General features: G+C 46.3%; 1 protein-coding gene and 1 non-coding gene across 4 annotated transcripts in view; one reads left to right on the forward strand and one right to left on the reverse strand.

The window, feature by feature from the left end:
• The window catches only part of Rnf41 (ring finger protein 41), a 29,724-nt gene extending 15,570 nt beyond the window's left edge, over window positions 1-14,154 (reverse strand). For 2 of the 3 annotated variants that reach the window (XM_050128215.1, XM_050128214.1), the window contains exons 1-2: window positions 13,976-14,154; window positions 9,326-9,511 (exon numbers count right to left, since the gene is read on the reverse strand). The gene's annotated coding sequence lies outside the window, so the exon portion shown is untranslated. The remainder of the gene's footprint in view (window positions 1-9,325; window positions 9,512-13,975) is intronic. The other variant, XM_050128213.1, reaches the window with a different exon arrangement.
• A 621-nt stretch (window positions 14,155-14,775) lies between these two features.
• Window positions 14,776-14,903, forward strand: LOC126492087 (small nucleolar RNA SNORA33). The gene has a single exon (XR_007589511.1). It is a non-coding gene; the product is annotated as a small nucleolar RNA SNORA33 (small nucleolar RNA).
• The last annotated feature ends 548 nt before the right edge of the window (window positions 14,904-15,451 follow it).

Consider the following 15,451-nt stretch of genomic DNA (forward strand, 5'->3'; position numbering starts at 1 on the left):
GCCTGTATTCCTATGTGAGGGTACTGGATCCTGAAGTTAGAGACAGGTGTGAGCCACCATGTGGGCGCTGGGAATTGAACCCAGGTCTTCTGGAAGAACCACCAGTGCTCTTAACAATCTCTCCAGCCCCTTTGCTGTTTTTTGTTTGTTTGTTTTTGTTTTTGAGGCAGGGTTTCTCTGTAGCTTTGGAGCCTGTCCTGGAACTCGCTCTGTAGACCAGGCTGGCCTCGAACTCACAGAGATCTATCTGTCTCACTCACTGAGTGCTGGGATTAAAGGTGTGCGCCACCACCTGGCCTTTTGCTATGCTTTTAAGACAGTCTCATGGAATACACAGGAACTGGCTCTGTGGTGGACTACCTTGAATTTCTGATCCTCTTTCTTCTGCCTCCCGAGTTCTGGGGTACTGACATGTGCCACCAGGACCAGCTAGCTCTCTGTTTTTAACTTGTAAGAGGGTACAAAAGCAAACCAGCAAATTTAACCTGCATCCCCTCCCTGTTTAGAATGCTGAGCATGTGCCTGAGGCTTACTTTATACAGGGCTAGGGGTTCTGTACAACTGAGCGACACTCCTAGGTCTTAAACCTTGACTATGAAAGAGTTGCATTCCCCTCATGACTGGAAGTTTGCATAGCTGCCAAATTTCTTCCTGAAACAAACTACTGCAGTTAAAGCTCTGCTTTTAGCACAGAAACAAATCTTTTTCCTGAAGCAGGTACAGGTTCCATGGGATCAGGCACCATCTTCTGTCCTCCATGGGTACCACGCTCACATGTGGTACACAAACCTAAACTCAGGCAAAACACCTTACAAACAAAATAATGTTTTTGTTTTGTTTGGAACTCACTAAATAGACCAGGCTAAGCTAGAAATCACAGAGATCCACATGCCTCTGCTTAGAATTACAGGTATACACTATTATGCCCAGTTAAAAATAAATTTAAAATAAAAAAAATAGCCCATGTAGTAGGGAGGAAAGGTGGTGGAGGAATCAAAACATATTATATGCACCTATGAAATTGTTTTAAAAAGAAATCTATCAAGTTAGAAAATCTAAAAAGTTAGAAAACTTTTTATGCTTACTTTGACAGCACATATACTAAAATTGGAACAATAAAGAGAAGAACAGCAGAGCCCTGTGCAAGCACTATGAAGTGTGTGAGGATACAGTGTACATGTATCCTCATCTGGATACATATATGTATGTGTATGTATATGATGGAGGAGAGGTCCTCCTTATGTTTTTAATCAGTTATTCTTGCCCATGTGTACTAGGTCTCACCTGCACGTCTATCTATGTACCACATGCATGCAGTACTCGGGGGCCAGAAGGTGTTGGGTCTCCTGGAGCTGCCTTACAGACATTATGAACCACCGTGTGGGTGCTGAGAAACACTGAACCATCTTTTCAACCCTTAAGGTTTGAGAGTTCTCTCAATGAACCTAGACGGGCTAGTCTGGCCAGCAGACTCTAGGGTAAGGGGCAAAGTTCAGTCATTATATCTGGCTTTGACACGGTTGCCAGAGATCAGAACTCATGTCCTCATGCTTGTCTGGTGGACACGTTACTGACTCTACCCGTCCAAGAGTTGCAAGACTTAATCAGTATTTTCATCTTATTTTTAAGTTTGTGTGTGTATATATGTTTGTAGGCACATGCACACCATAGCTTGAATGTGGAGGACAGAGGCTAACGTGTGGAGGTTGGTTCTCTCCTTCCACCATGTGGGTCCTGGACTGGACTCAGGTGGCCAGCTTAGGGGATAGGTGCCTTTATACTCCGAGGCGTGTCACAGCCCAAAACTTTCAAGTTTACTAGCTAGAGTGGAGGCTCACACTTACAATCCAACATTTAAGAAGCTGAGGCAGAGGACTGATGAATTTCACGGAAGCCCTGGGTATACAGTCAGACACGGCTTTAAAAAACGTCAAGTATTTAGGGCTAGAGACATAGCTCAGTTGGCAGAGGGCTTGATTAGCATGCAGCCAGCCCCAAGTTTGAGCCTCAACAACACATAAAACCAGGTGTGGTGGGAAACAACTAATCTTACCACTCAGGTAGCGGGCACAAGACGATGAGAAGCTCAGGGTCATTCTCAGCCACACAGAGTATGAGGCCAGTCTGGACCACGAGATACAGTCTTTAATTAAAATAAAATATTAATAATCCATGCACTCAGCAGTCACACCTCTGAGAGGTTAAGACCCATTTAATCTACATAGTGAGTTTCAGGCTAGCCAGAGCTACACAGTGACACCCTATCTCAAGAATAATAATAACAATAACCAAACAAATACATAAATTAAGTAGACTATCTGGGACTGGAGAGATGGCTCATTCTGCTCTTAAAGAGGGCCGGAGTTCAACTCTCGGGACCAACAGCAGACAGCTCACAGCTGCCTTTAACTCCAGCTGCAGGGGATCATATAATTAAAACACATTTAAAATTTCCTGGTGTGTCTGGGTGCTGTTGAGATGGCTCAGCAGTTAAGAGCACTTGTTGCTCTTATAGAGGACCCTAGCTCTATTCCCAGAACCCACAGAGTGCTAAAAAACACCTTAATGCCAACTCTCTTCTGCCATTCACTGGCAGTACATGTACACAGTGTACAGGAAAAAAGACCCCACACATAGAATTACATAAAATTTTAATACATATGTCATTTATGCACACAATAGTAATTTTAAATGTTAGAAAACGTCACTGACATTTGTTTTATTGTTTTTTTGCCCTGATAATGGCTTGGGATTTGTTTGTTTGGGAGAGGGAAGGGTCTCAGAGAGCAAACACAGAATATCATGTTTTATTTGTACTGAGGAATGACGACGCCAACATTCACTGACCTTTACTATGTGTCTCTCATGATTTTAAGCACTTTTAGCCTATTAACTAATCCTAGACAACTCTCTGATGTGGACACTATCATTATTCACATTTTAATGAGTGACAGAGGAACAGAACTTAAAAAGCTTGTCCGGAATCACAGGACAAACTGGTGGTCAAACCAGATTCAATCAAAGCCAGGCAGACCGGCTCCAGAGCCTTGCCGCAGCGTGGAAACGCAAGCTATAAACTGTGCACTGCAGCCCCGTCTTTACAGTCGCAGCCTTTACAGTGGCGCGCACAGGGCTGGGAGGGGCTAGGGCATGAAGGTGTCTGGTGTTCAGCCTGGTGACCTGAGTTTAATCCTTGAAACCAACTTTGTTGTGAGGAGGGAAAACAGCTTTGTTTGTTTGTTTGTTTTGGTTTGTTTTGGTTTTTCAAGACAGGGTTTCTCTGTCACTTTGTTGCCTGCCCTGGAACTAGCTGTTGTACTAGGACTAGCTGTTGTACATCTGCCTGCCTCTGCCTCCGGAGTGCTAGGATTAAAGGCATGCGCCACCACTGCCTGGTAAGAAAACCGAGTCTTACAAGCTGTCCTCTGACCTCACACACGTACTACGACATACTGAGTACATGCCCACACATGCACATACACACACTTTTTTATGTAAAAGAAATCTAGATGTTAGACTTCTGTTTTAGCTCAAGTGTTACATTTTTGCAAGACTTACTTAACAATTATCTTTTTCTGTCCTGTTCTTTTCCCCCATGGACATATGTGTTTGTGTGGTTATGTGTGTTTGCCTGTGTGCATGGGGAGTCATGTGTACCTGTGTGTGTGCAGAGGAGGCTCCAGGCTGACACCAAGAGTCTTCTTCCTTGGCCAAAGCCCAGTTCTCACAATCATCGCTTGTGCATCAAGTGGTGTAAACGTGGCTGTGGAGGTCTCCCCACGCCCTTTTTCTTACTCTTAAGTGGCAACAGGGATAGCGGCTCTTGTCTCTAGAACTAGCACTTGAGAGGTAGAGGTAGGAGGATTGCTAGTTTGAGCTAACTTTGCCTACATAACAAATTCCAAGACAGCCAGACTACATATCTAGAGCTGCCCCGAGGCCCCCGAAAAAGCCAAGCATGGTGGCTCACACCTCAATCCCAGCACTTGAGAGGCAGAAACAGGAGGGGTCTGAGGCTAGCTTGGTCTATATAAGGACCTGTCTTAACAGCCTGCCTGCACCTCCCTATGCTGAGATTACAGATACGCACCAAGTTTGGTTTTATGTGGTGCTAGGATCAAACCTGGGGCATCGTGCATGCTGGGCAAGCGTTCTAGCAACCAAGCTTCAATCCCAGCACTGCTAGGCTAGGGTGTAGCATAAGGGAAGGACACCTGCCAGCAGATCTAAAGCTCTGGGCTCAATGCAAGGAGGGAAAGAATTAAAAGAGGGAGGGAAGGAAGGAAAGGCAAGCTAGATTACCTTAAAAACACAAATTACATGAGATTCCCATGGCCCTAAAATAAATACCATGGGATGTCCTCTGACTACACAGACAGCCAGGGGAACAGAAAGCTTCTAGTGGTTAAGGAATTTGCAGCCCCTCATGGTCCCTACCTATCAAGCCAGAGTTATAACAGCCTGTGGAGATGCTAGGTGTGTGGTTTGGGATGTAGCTCCCTGGTAAAGCACTTGTCGGGTGTGCTCAAGGTCTTGGGTCTAGAACAGATCAGCAAAGTCAGGTATGTTGATGCCCCATTTAATCCCAGCACTCAGAGGCAGAGGCAAGGGGATCTTCTGTGAGTCTGAGGCCAGCCTGGTCTGCATAAGAAATTCCAGGACAGCTAGGGTAGTAACAGAAAGCCCTATCCCAAAAAACAAAAACAAAACAAACCTACCAGCAGCACAGGCATGGTTATTTCTTTTTTAAAGGTGTGCTGGCTAGTTTTATGTCAACTTGACACAAGCTAGAGTCATATGTGAGAAGGAGCCTCAGTTGAGAAAATATCTGTATAAGATTCGGCTGAAGGCCGGCCTGTAAGGCATTTTCTTAGTGATTGATGTGGGAGGGGTCATGCCAGACTGGCTGTCCTGGGTTCTACAAGAAAGCAGGCTGAACAAGCCATGATGAGCAAGCCAGTAAGCAGCTCTTTTCCACGGCCTCTGCATCAGCTTCTGCCTCCAGGTTCCTGCCCTGCTTGAGTCCCTGTCCTGACTTCCTCAAGTGATGAACAGTGACACGGAAGTGTCAGCCTCTCCAACTTGCTTTTGGTCATGGTGTTTCATCACAGTAACAGTAACCCTACCCATGGAGAAAGAGGTACCAGGGTTATGGGGTATATGACCATGTTTTTGAGAGGATTGTGGGAAGTCTTGGGGACTCTGGGCTAGGAAATCCATTGAGTGTTCAAAGCTGGGGGCTCTGTCCCGAGGAAGCGAGGGCCACCTAAAGACTCTATCGGGGTCAGCTGGAACAGAGAAATTAGCAGTGACTGAGACGAGACTAGCATCACTGAGGGTAAGGAGACCAGGCTGGCCTCAAACTCACAGAAATTTACCTGCCTCTGCCTTTTAAGTGCTGGGACTAAAGGTGTGTGCACAGGGCTTTAATGCCAGCACTTGGGAGGCAGATGTAGGCAGATCTCTGAGAGTTTAAGGCCAGCCTGGTCTACAAATTGAGTTCCAGGACAGCTGGGACTGTTACACAGGGAAACCCTATCTCAAAAAAAAGGTGTGTGCCACCATTCCCAGCTCTTTAAAGCATGCACATTCATTCACAAACACATGCACACATGCTAAGGCAAGCATTAGAGCAGCCATCTTAACTCATGACATATTTTAAGGTGAATGGGCAGGCTGTCCCCATTCTCAACAAATGGTGAAGGGCAAGTAAGAGGTAAGAGATGTAGTCTCTTTCCTCCACTCCCTCAAAACATGTCATCCTATCTCTCTGTCTCCTAATAACCAGATCTAGAAAGAAGTGACGTTCCCTTGCATTAATCCTTACATACAAAAGGGACTTGAGATTACCTAATGCTAACTACTCAGTTTAAAATAGCCAGTCTCTACTTCACTGGTTTTCGTCAGCATCTCAAGTCAAACTCTCGTGCTCACTTATTTTATGGAATGAAGTAGCCTGGTTCAAGAACAGAAAATAAGGCTGCTCAGGGCTGGAGACGGCGCTCAGTGATAAACTGTTCGCTTAGCTTGCCAGGTTTCATCTCCACTACTTCGAGTAAGATGGGGCTGGTGAGGTGGCCCAGCCGCTAAAGGTGCTTGATATACAATCCCGGTGACCTGAGTTCAACCCCTGGAACCCACATAACGGTGCAAAGAGAAGCGATTCCACAAAGTTGTGTCTGACCTCTCCGTGTGCCAAGGCACAGCTCGCACACCCCGTCATGCAGCCACACTACACCAATTCTGAGTCTGAGCCTTAGGTCTAATGCTATCCCGACCAATCTGTACCCTGGACCTCAGTTTTCTTACACTGTGTAACAAGAACATTCTGGCTATGCAATTTTCAAAGCACTCTATAGTTTCCATGTTTCTGTGATTGAGAATATAAAATATAAAACAAAAATGGATATGAAGTGGCAATTATATTACAAAAGGCACTTAGCTTTCCCACCAACTAAACTCTCCTCAGCAACTCTCTTGAAAGGAAGTGTGCTGTGGTATAATCTTTCTGTATACTGTGAATATATGTTGCTCTCATTGGTTGATAAGAAAAGCTGCTTTGGCCTATAGCAAGGCAGAATATAGCTAGGTGGGAAAGCCAAACTAATACAGGGAGAAAGAAGGGCAGAGTCAGGAGAGATGCAAGCCAGCCATCCAAGAAATAAGATGCCAGCAGACCAGTAAAATGTATCACCAGCCACATGGTGATACATAGATTAATAGAAATGGGTTAATTTAAATGTAAGAGCTAGTTAGTGATAGGCCTGAGCTATCAAAAAAAAAGGAAGAAATACAGATTTACAAAAATACAGTTAATCAAAGTTATAGCCATGTTAGTTAGGTTTCCTAGATATACAAAGAAATATTTCAGATAGCTTGGTATTCTTCAAACATTTCAAAGACCTACAGAATATGCTATTTAAAATGTTTTAATAACTTAAGACTTTTCATGACAGTGAGACACATCTGCTCCTAGCAGCACCAATATATTCCAGAGAAGATGATGGGCATCAAACAAACTCCATATGAAATTTGTTCTCTTTATAGCAAAAGTTAGCCATGTGGGCAAAGAAACTGCCCTTGCTTCAACTGTTAACAGTTACTGTCCAAACTGGAACAGCCGGAAACAAGAAGGCAACAAACTGCTGAATTTTGCTAAGACAAGGGAGAATAGTACTTTAAAATTCCCCACTTCACAGTAAAGTCTGTCAGATATGCTAGGTCTGTAGGTCAAAGATGGATGCCTCAGCATTGCAGAGGATCCTTGGGTGACTGGCAGCCAGCTGTTTCTGTCATTTCTTATATTTTTGGAAGTCATGTTTGCACTTCCTGTTTACTCAGGTAATATTATTTCCTCCTTGGGTCTTTAATGGAGTTGAATACTAGCTAGTTATAATTATAGTTTTTCTTAATTATAAAATAAGGTAAATTAGATATAAAACTTTAAACTCACCAAAATAGGATAATTATTTTCTTTAATTTTGCCTAATACAAATAGGCTAGATATAGTAATTGTAATTCTTACTTGATAACTGTTTTATTGTCTGTAATTTCACTATGTTAAAGTTGAATCTTTTCTTTTTGATAAACAGGGGAAAATGCTGTGGGAAAATCCTTCTGTATGCTGTGAGTATATGTTGTTTTCATTGGTTGATAATAAAAGCTGCTTTGGTCTATAGCAAGGCAGGAAAGTCAAACTAAATACAGGGAGAAAGAGGGGCAGAGTTGGGAGAGACACAAGCCAACCTCCCAAGAAATAAGATGCCAGCAGACCAGTAATGCCATGGCCACATGGCAATATGTGAATTAATAGGAATGGGTAATTTAAATATGAGATAGTAATTAGCCTGAGCTATAGGTGGATGATTATTTAGAAGTGGATGTGAGAACAGAGAAACCTCCATTTACAGAAGCAGCTTCCCATTAGAGCAGGAGAAACTGTAAATTGAGACTCTCTTCAGAACTCAGTTTCCCCCTTTATGAGATGGGGGAGCAGGGCTGCTTGGCTTCTCAGCTCTGTTTACTCCTAGGATGTCAGACCTGCCATTTACCAGAGGATACTTATTACTCTAGAGGGCTTTTGGTTTTGAGATAGGGTCTCAGTATGCAGGCCTGCTTGTTCTGGACAATTCACATTCACAGCAATCCATCCTTCTGCTTCTGCCTCCCAAGTGCTGGAATTAAAGGCGTGCACCACTACACCTGCACTTTTAAAGTTGAGTTTCTTTAGTACATTTAATTGGGAGTTCTCCCTCCCTCCCTTCGTGTGTGTAGTGTGCGTCAGTGTCACTCCTGGGACCTGACTACCTCTAACCCCCAGTGTTTGTTTATAGGCTTTTACAGCTAGTGGGGATTTGAACTTGGGTCTTTTTGCTTTCACAGCAAGAGCTTGTATGCACTGAACCATCTTTTCAGCCCTAAATTCACCTTCTTGAAGAATTCAGAGGGCCTACAGTTTTTTATTTGTTTGTTTGTTTTTCGAGACAGGGCTTCTCTGTGTAGCTTTGGAGCCTGTCCTGGAACTTACTCTTGTAGACCAGGCTGCCCTCGAACTCACAAAGATCCTCCTGCCTCTGCCTCCTGAGTTCTGGGATTAAAGGCGTGCGCCACTGCCGGGCTGGGCCTATAGTTCTTTAAGAACCAATCAAATGTCTGATTTAAGGCCTGCCAGGCTTCAGAAAGACAGCAGGGACTCCCAGCTGTCCAGCAGCTCTCAGCACTGTTTGTGTGGTCAATCCAAATCTCCTTTCATCCTAAATATACAATCTTCTTGTCAACCTAGACTTATAGGGGAAAGAGAAAACATGACTCTCTTCTCACTAAGGCACAGGTATAATCCAGTGAGTGTACAAAATGAACAAAATAAAACTATCAACAATGAGTGAGGTAACCCAGACACAGAAAGATAATTATCACATGTACTCACTCATAGGTGGTTTTTTAACATAAAGCAAAAAAAGCCAGCCTACAAACCACAATCCCAGAGAACTTAGACAACAATGCGGACACTAAGAGAGACTACATAGATCTAATCTACATGGGAAGTAGAAAGTACAAAAAGACAAGATCTCCTGAGTAAATTGGGAGCCTGGGGACCTTGGGGGAGGATTGAAGCGGGGAGGGTAGAGGCAGGGAGGGGAGCAGAGAAAAATGTAGAGCTCAATAAAAATCAATTAAAAAAAACTTCAACAAAATTAGAGACACAAACAGGATAGCATGCATTCATTGCAGAAAGCTTCAGGGAACCAGGTTTTCGCGGTCAGGAAGAATCTTCACAGAGAAAAGAAGCAAGTCTGAAATGAGATTCCAAATCCAGGCTGTTTACCTTCCAGGTGGTGGGGGCAGGCTCCCTGTTTACAAGGTTCCAACCCCCTGATGCCTCCGCTCTGGGCCACTCAGGAAATGCTCCACGGATCCTCCCATCTTGTTGGCTATTCACCAACTGAGCCTTTCTTCCTAGTGACAAGTTTCATGGCCAAGGGGTGGGTATGATGTCACAATCAGGAGTAATCTAAATCTATTAAAAGGTACAGGAAAGAAAAAAAATGTCAGTAGGGAAATGATTGCCATTTAGCAGTAGGGGTGGGGAATGGGACACTCGGAGACCTGGTGGGCGGGCACCCAGGTGGCAGATGAGAAACTCCTCTCAGGGCTGCAGGTTTCTGTACCACTCTACCAAGGAGGGACTTGGTCTAGTAGAGTCAAACACAGCAAGTGGAGGGAAAGAAACAGCAGCAAAGGTAGAAAGCAAAGCTACTCGAGGCAAGATTTGTTTAAAAAACATATAGGAAAAGAAAAAGGAGCGTTGAGTCTGTAGCTCAGGGGTCGATTGCTTGTGTGTACAAAGTCATGAACTTCATCCCAGCACCACACAAACTGGGGGAGGGGGTAGTGATGCAGGTCCGTAATCTTAGTGTTCTGGAAGTAGAGGCAAGATCAAAATTCAAAGCCGGGCGGTGGTGGCGCACGCCTTTAATCCCAGCACTCGGGAGGCGAGGCAGGCGGATCTCTGTGAGTTCGAGACCAGCCTGGTCTACAAGAGCTAGTTCCAGGACAGGCTCCAAAACCACAGAGAAACCCTGTCGCGAAAACCCAAAAAAAAAAAAAAAAAATTCAAGGGTACCTGGGGCCCTGACACACACACACACATGGACTATTCCTTTACACTGTGTGAATATATGTCGCTGTGATTGGTTTGATAAAAAAGCTGACTGGCTGATGGCGAGGCAAGGTTTTCAGGACAGAGAGAATGCTGGGGAGAAGGCAGAGTTGTAGGACACACCACGAGACAGAGAGGAAGCAGGGTGGGAAGTACGCAGAGGAGGTAAATGAGCCTTGGGGCAGCACCAGATGAAGAGAAAAGGGTTGTTAAAAGTGCTATAAACAAGCTGAGCTATGGCTGAGCATTTATAATTAATAGTAAGTATCTGTGTAGTTATTTTGGAACTCGTTGATGGGGATATACATATGCATTAATTTTAGAAAATTACTTTATCTCATTTTTTATATATGGGGTACAGCCTCCTATGTCTGTGCATCACACTGTGCCTGGTCCAGGAACTGATCCACTGTTACTGGAGTTACAGACAGCTGTGAACTGCCTTGTAGGTTTTTGGCATTGAACCCTGGTTGTCTGGAAGAGCAGTCAGTACACTTAACCACTGAGTCATCTCTCCAGCCCCTGTATTTATACTTCTTTATTCAGCATGTGAATTCTTATTTTCCCTGTACTAGCCTCGAATGTTTGCAAAGTGCTTTCCCGCAGATTATTTCCTGTCAGAAGAATCCTGGAGACCATGACTGGTCAGGAGCTCATGCCTGTCATCCCAGCACTCAGAGGTGAAGTAGGAAAATTCTGAGTTCGAGGCCAGCTCCAACTACACAGCGAGCGTAGGATGCATGGCCAAACCTTGTCTCAAACAAAAACAAAACTGCTGGCTTGAGATGCAGCAGCAGAACATTTGCACTGCCTGGCATTTACAGGGCACTGGGACCCAATCCTTAGTGCCACAGAAAAAGCCCTGAGCTGGACAAGATGGCGCATGCCTGGAAGCCAGGACTCAAGTGGGAAGGCACTGAGTTTCAAGCCAGCCTGGACAGCACAGAGACCCTGTCTCAATAAATCAAGAAGTCTATTTCTTTTGTTGTTGTTGTTTTGTTTTTTGAGACAGGGTTTCTCTGTGGTTTTGGAGCCTGTCCTGCCTGGAACTAGCTCTTGTAGACCAGGCTGGTCTCGAACTCACAGAGATCCGCCTGCCTCTGCCTCCGGAGTGCTGGGATTAAAGGCGTGCGCCACCACCGCCCGGCAAGAAGTCTATTTCTAAAGTGTGTCCAAACCCAGTTTTCAGTAAGAGAGAACTAGGCCAAAGCAGAAATGCTGGTTCACACAGCAATCCTCGCACTTGGGATCTTGGGATCAAGAGCAGGAGTTCAAGGTCAGCCTGGCCTATATGAGACCCAGTCTCAAAAACAAAAAAAAAAAAATTAAAACTTTCAAAACGCAGCTGGACAGTGGTGGTGCGCGCCTTTACTCCCAGCACTTGGGAGGCAGAGGCAGACAGATCTCTTGTGAGTTTGAGATAGGCTTGGTCTACAGAGTGAGTTCCAGGACATCAGGGCTACACAGAGACACCCTGTCTTTAACAAAACAAAAACAAAACCCAAAGCATCCAGGCCCCACCTTCCATGTGGAGAACATTATTTGACAGAGACAACCAAGAATGCAGCTATAGGTGCAAACTGGGAAATACTCCTGAAGGAAATCAGGCTTTAAAAGGGGAGAGAAGAGGGGTGGGGGCTGAGGAAACTGGTGGTACTCAAAAATCAGCTCCTACCTATACCCAACTCCTGGGAGGCTGAGACAGGAGGATCACTGCAAATTCAAGGTCAGCAGGGGCAACAGGGTTGGGCTACAGGTAGGTTGACCCTTTCTCAAATAACTGGTAAGGAGGGAAACGTGGGGTGGTGTTCCAAGGAGGGCAACTTGGCAGGTTAGAGCAGCGGGGCTGGGCGGACTAGAGGCAGAGCCATGCCTACAGAGATGGAACCAAGTCCATGCAGTGACAGACAGGAGCACTAACCAAACTCCCGCTAACCATGCTTCTTGCATCATTATGATGTGTGTATCATTAGTTCAAGGGCTATGTTGGGATGAAATAGGATAAAGATTTTTTTTTCATTTTATTATTATTATTGTTGGTTTTTCCAGGCAGGGTTTCTCTGTGTAGCCCTAGTTGTCCTGGCACTAGCTCTGTAGACCAGGCTGGCCTCGAACTCACAGAGATCCGCCTGCCTCTGCCTCCTGTGGTGCTGGGTTTAAAGGTGTGTGCCACCCCCACCCAGCGATAACTTTTATGCAGAACATACAGTCTGCATATGGAACATATGGAGCATATGGAACATTTGCTCATCAGTTCAGCACGCTCAGCTGCAGCATGCTCGGCGTGTGTTCTCCAATGAAGAGACGAAGGTGTAGAACCTGGTCCTTTCTCTTCCTGGCGGCCCAGAAGAGAGTGTGAGAGCTGATGCTCCTCTCCACTAACTTGTTCCCCCGAAACACACACATAACACGACTTCCTTCCTTTGCACAATACCCCATTTCCCAACAATCTGGCAGACGCACCTGGACCTCAAAAAATGCTTACAGGAAGGACTATTGGCTATACTCCTAGGGTCAAGTTTCAGACCCAGAAACGAAAAAGCTTCCTCACTAGGAAAATGGACCAGGGATTGTTGACCAAGCAGAGAACCTGGAGAGAAAGGTCTTGGGTTATTCCAGCCATAGCTCTGCCACCCAACAACCAGACAACTTCAAATAAGCCATTGTAATCTTTTGGTTTTCAGTCTCTCCAACTGTCAAACAGAGGACACTTGCCTTATCTTACATATTATCTCTGAAATCAAACAAGGTAATGAATATAAAAGGAGATTCTAGACTGCTATTAGTTGTGGCAACAGGAAGGGACAATAAATTCACAGGGACAAGAGGAAATGTATGACATTGTTTGTTCCTTCTTTTCAATTACTGGGAAGCAGGCCCTGCCACGGGGTCTACTGGAAACAGAGTGGTACCAATACCTTCTCTTACCCCTCACCTTCTCTTACCGCTATTCAATCCCATTCCTTCTTGAGGAAATACTAGCAAACAGCAATACTGTTTGTTATTAGCTAAAACTATTGAATAAGAAGTACCTGCCAAGATTCTCACAGGTCAGGCTCTGAGAACAGTGGCCTTCGTGACCGCCACATTTGCTACCAGTTGAGATGAAGCTAGTTTCTTAGTAGGAAAAGTGTATGCTGATCCAAAACACGCTCAATCCTTCTTGCTTTCGGCTCTTTCTCCTGTTCCCTGCTCTCTACCCACCAACTGTTCTGCCTCCTTGGGCTGGGGTGGGTTCCCAGTGTATAAAGTGAGGAGATGATCGTGCAGACGGGAGAGCGGAGCTGCAGATCATTCAGGGGCAAGGATGTAAGGAATGTAAGAGTCCTCCACGGAGGGGTGGGAGGGGAGAGGAGCGGCGAAGGAATAAAAGAGAAAGACAAGGCTGCCAAAGACAAGGCATGGGAAAGAAGCCAAGCTATGGCGCTCGGAGGGCGGAGGTTTGGGTTCCGCGGTTCCTGCCAAGGCTAGCCCCCAGAACGTTCCCTTCCTCGCTTCCAGGCCCGTCAATCATTGCCATTTAAACTCCACGTTGTCCCCTAGCCCGAGCGGTCTGCTCCTCCCCGGTCCTCAGGCCAGCACAAGGCCACTCCCGCACTTCCAAGGCTTCCCTACTCCAAAGGACCTCCCCAAGCTCCAGAGCCCCCAGCTCACCACCGACTCCTCCCAGCCAAGCTAGCTCCCTTCCTCCATTTTCCGCTTCCTCTCGACCCCCGGCACCTCCGACCCAGGCGCCAATCCACTGGGACCTCGCCCCCTCCGCTCCCCTCCCCTCCCACACCCTGGGTTAGAAGCTTGCTCAGGCGCGTTACGCACCGCTCTGGACGCGGCCTGGGTTCTCCGGACGCGGGGCCAGACTGGAGCTGAGGCCACGGCGGCCGCGGGGTAGCCTGGGTGCCGGGTCTCAGCCTTTCCCGGCAGGGGAAGGGGAAGGGAAGGATGGGAAAGAGGGTTCCGACCACTCCTGGTTGTCTTGGACTAACCTTTTGCCACGCCCACTGCTGCTACGCAACGGGGCGGAAGCCCGTCACCAAACCCCGCCCCTTTGTTTAACTCGGTGGCGACCCGAAGCTCCCCGCGAGCTGCCTACGCAGGACCTGGGCTAGCTAGGCCTCCGCTCGGGGCCGGAAGTTCTTCAGAACCCCAGCTGGGACTTTATAGCCGTTTGGGAGGGAGGACTGTGTCCTTCAGGTGTGACAATCTGGGGCGATCCTGGGTGTACCGCCCTGCTAAGTCGCTCCGCGTTCGGTAATGCACGTCTCGGGTGCTAGAGCTGATGCAGCTCCGGGGCGAGACAGCCTCGGGGCAACTGGTGACCTGCTGTCCTCCCAGCCCCTCAGTTTCCAGAGCTGTGGTCAGCCTCGCCAAGCCTCCCGACCTTGTGACTCACTGTCATGGGAATGGATACAGCAGTTAACTTGGAAGGCTGCGGGGTGGGGAGGGAGTGTCTCGCCGCAAAGCTTTGATCAGGGTGTTCTAAGGGTCGCCCGCCTTCCAGCCGCACACTCTTGCAGCATTCATGATGCCTCTTCAAAAAATCCAGAGCGCCCTGAAACACTAAAGGGTTTGATTCCCTAAGGGTGCGGCGCCGTGATTGGAGGGATATGGGTGGGAGAGAACCCGGGCTTCGAGGAAAATCCTCTGTGCTTCTGCAGATATTTAGAAAAGGCGGGCAATAGTGATGCCATGTTACGAGCCTTAAGGACAGCTGAAGTCCTTAAGGTCCCTGAAAATGGCTACAGTATTAAATAAATAAATAGATAGATAGATAAATAGATAAATAAATAATAAATAAATAAATAAATAAAAGCCTCTGTGATAGGTAAGGGATTAAGCAAGACAAAAAGTGCAATTACGTTACCTCTTAGGCTAACTTTGTGTCAAACAGTATCTGTTATAGTATCTTTTCACAAGGGAAATACACATTATTACATAGGTAACTGGTTTATTTATAAGAATATAGAGCTAGCGGTGTGGTGGTAGCGCACGTCTTTAATCCCAGCACTCGGGAGGCAGACACAGGACTGTGAGTTCGAGGCCAGCTTGGTTTACTGATAGAGTTCCAGGACAGGCTCCAAAGCTACAGAGAAACCCTGTCTCAAAACAAAAAAACAAAAAAACCAAGCCGGGCGGTGGTGGCGCATGCCTTTAATCCCAGCACTTGGGAGGCAGAGGCAGGCGGATCTCTGTAAGTTCGAGACCAGCGTGGTCTACAAGAGCTAGTTCCAGGCAGGACAGGCTCCAAAACCACAGAGAAACCCTGTCCCGAAAAACCAAATAAATAAATAAATA

This window comes from Alexandromys fortis, unplaced genomic scaffold (genome assembly GCF_014885135.2).
Source record: "Alexandromys fortis isolate MF-2015 unplaced genomic scaffold, M_Fortis_MF-2015_v1.1 scaffold_263, whole genome shotgun sequence".
Lineage (NCBI taxonomy): Eukaryota > Metazoa > Chordata > Mammalia > Rodentia > Cricetidae > Alexandromys > Alexandromys fortis.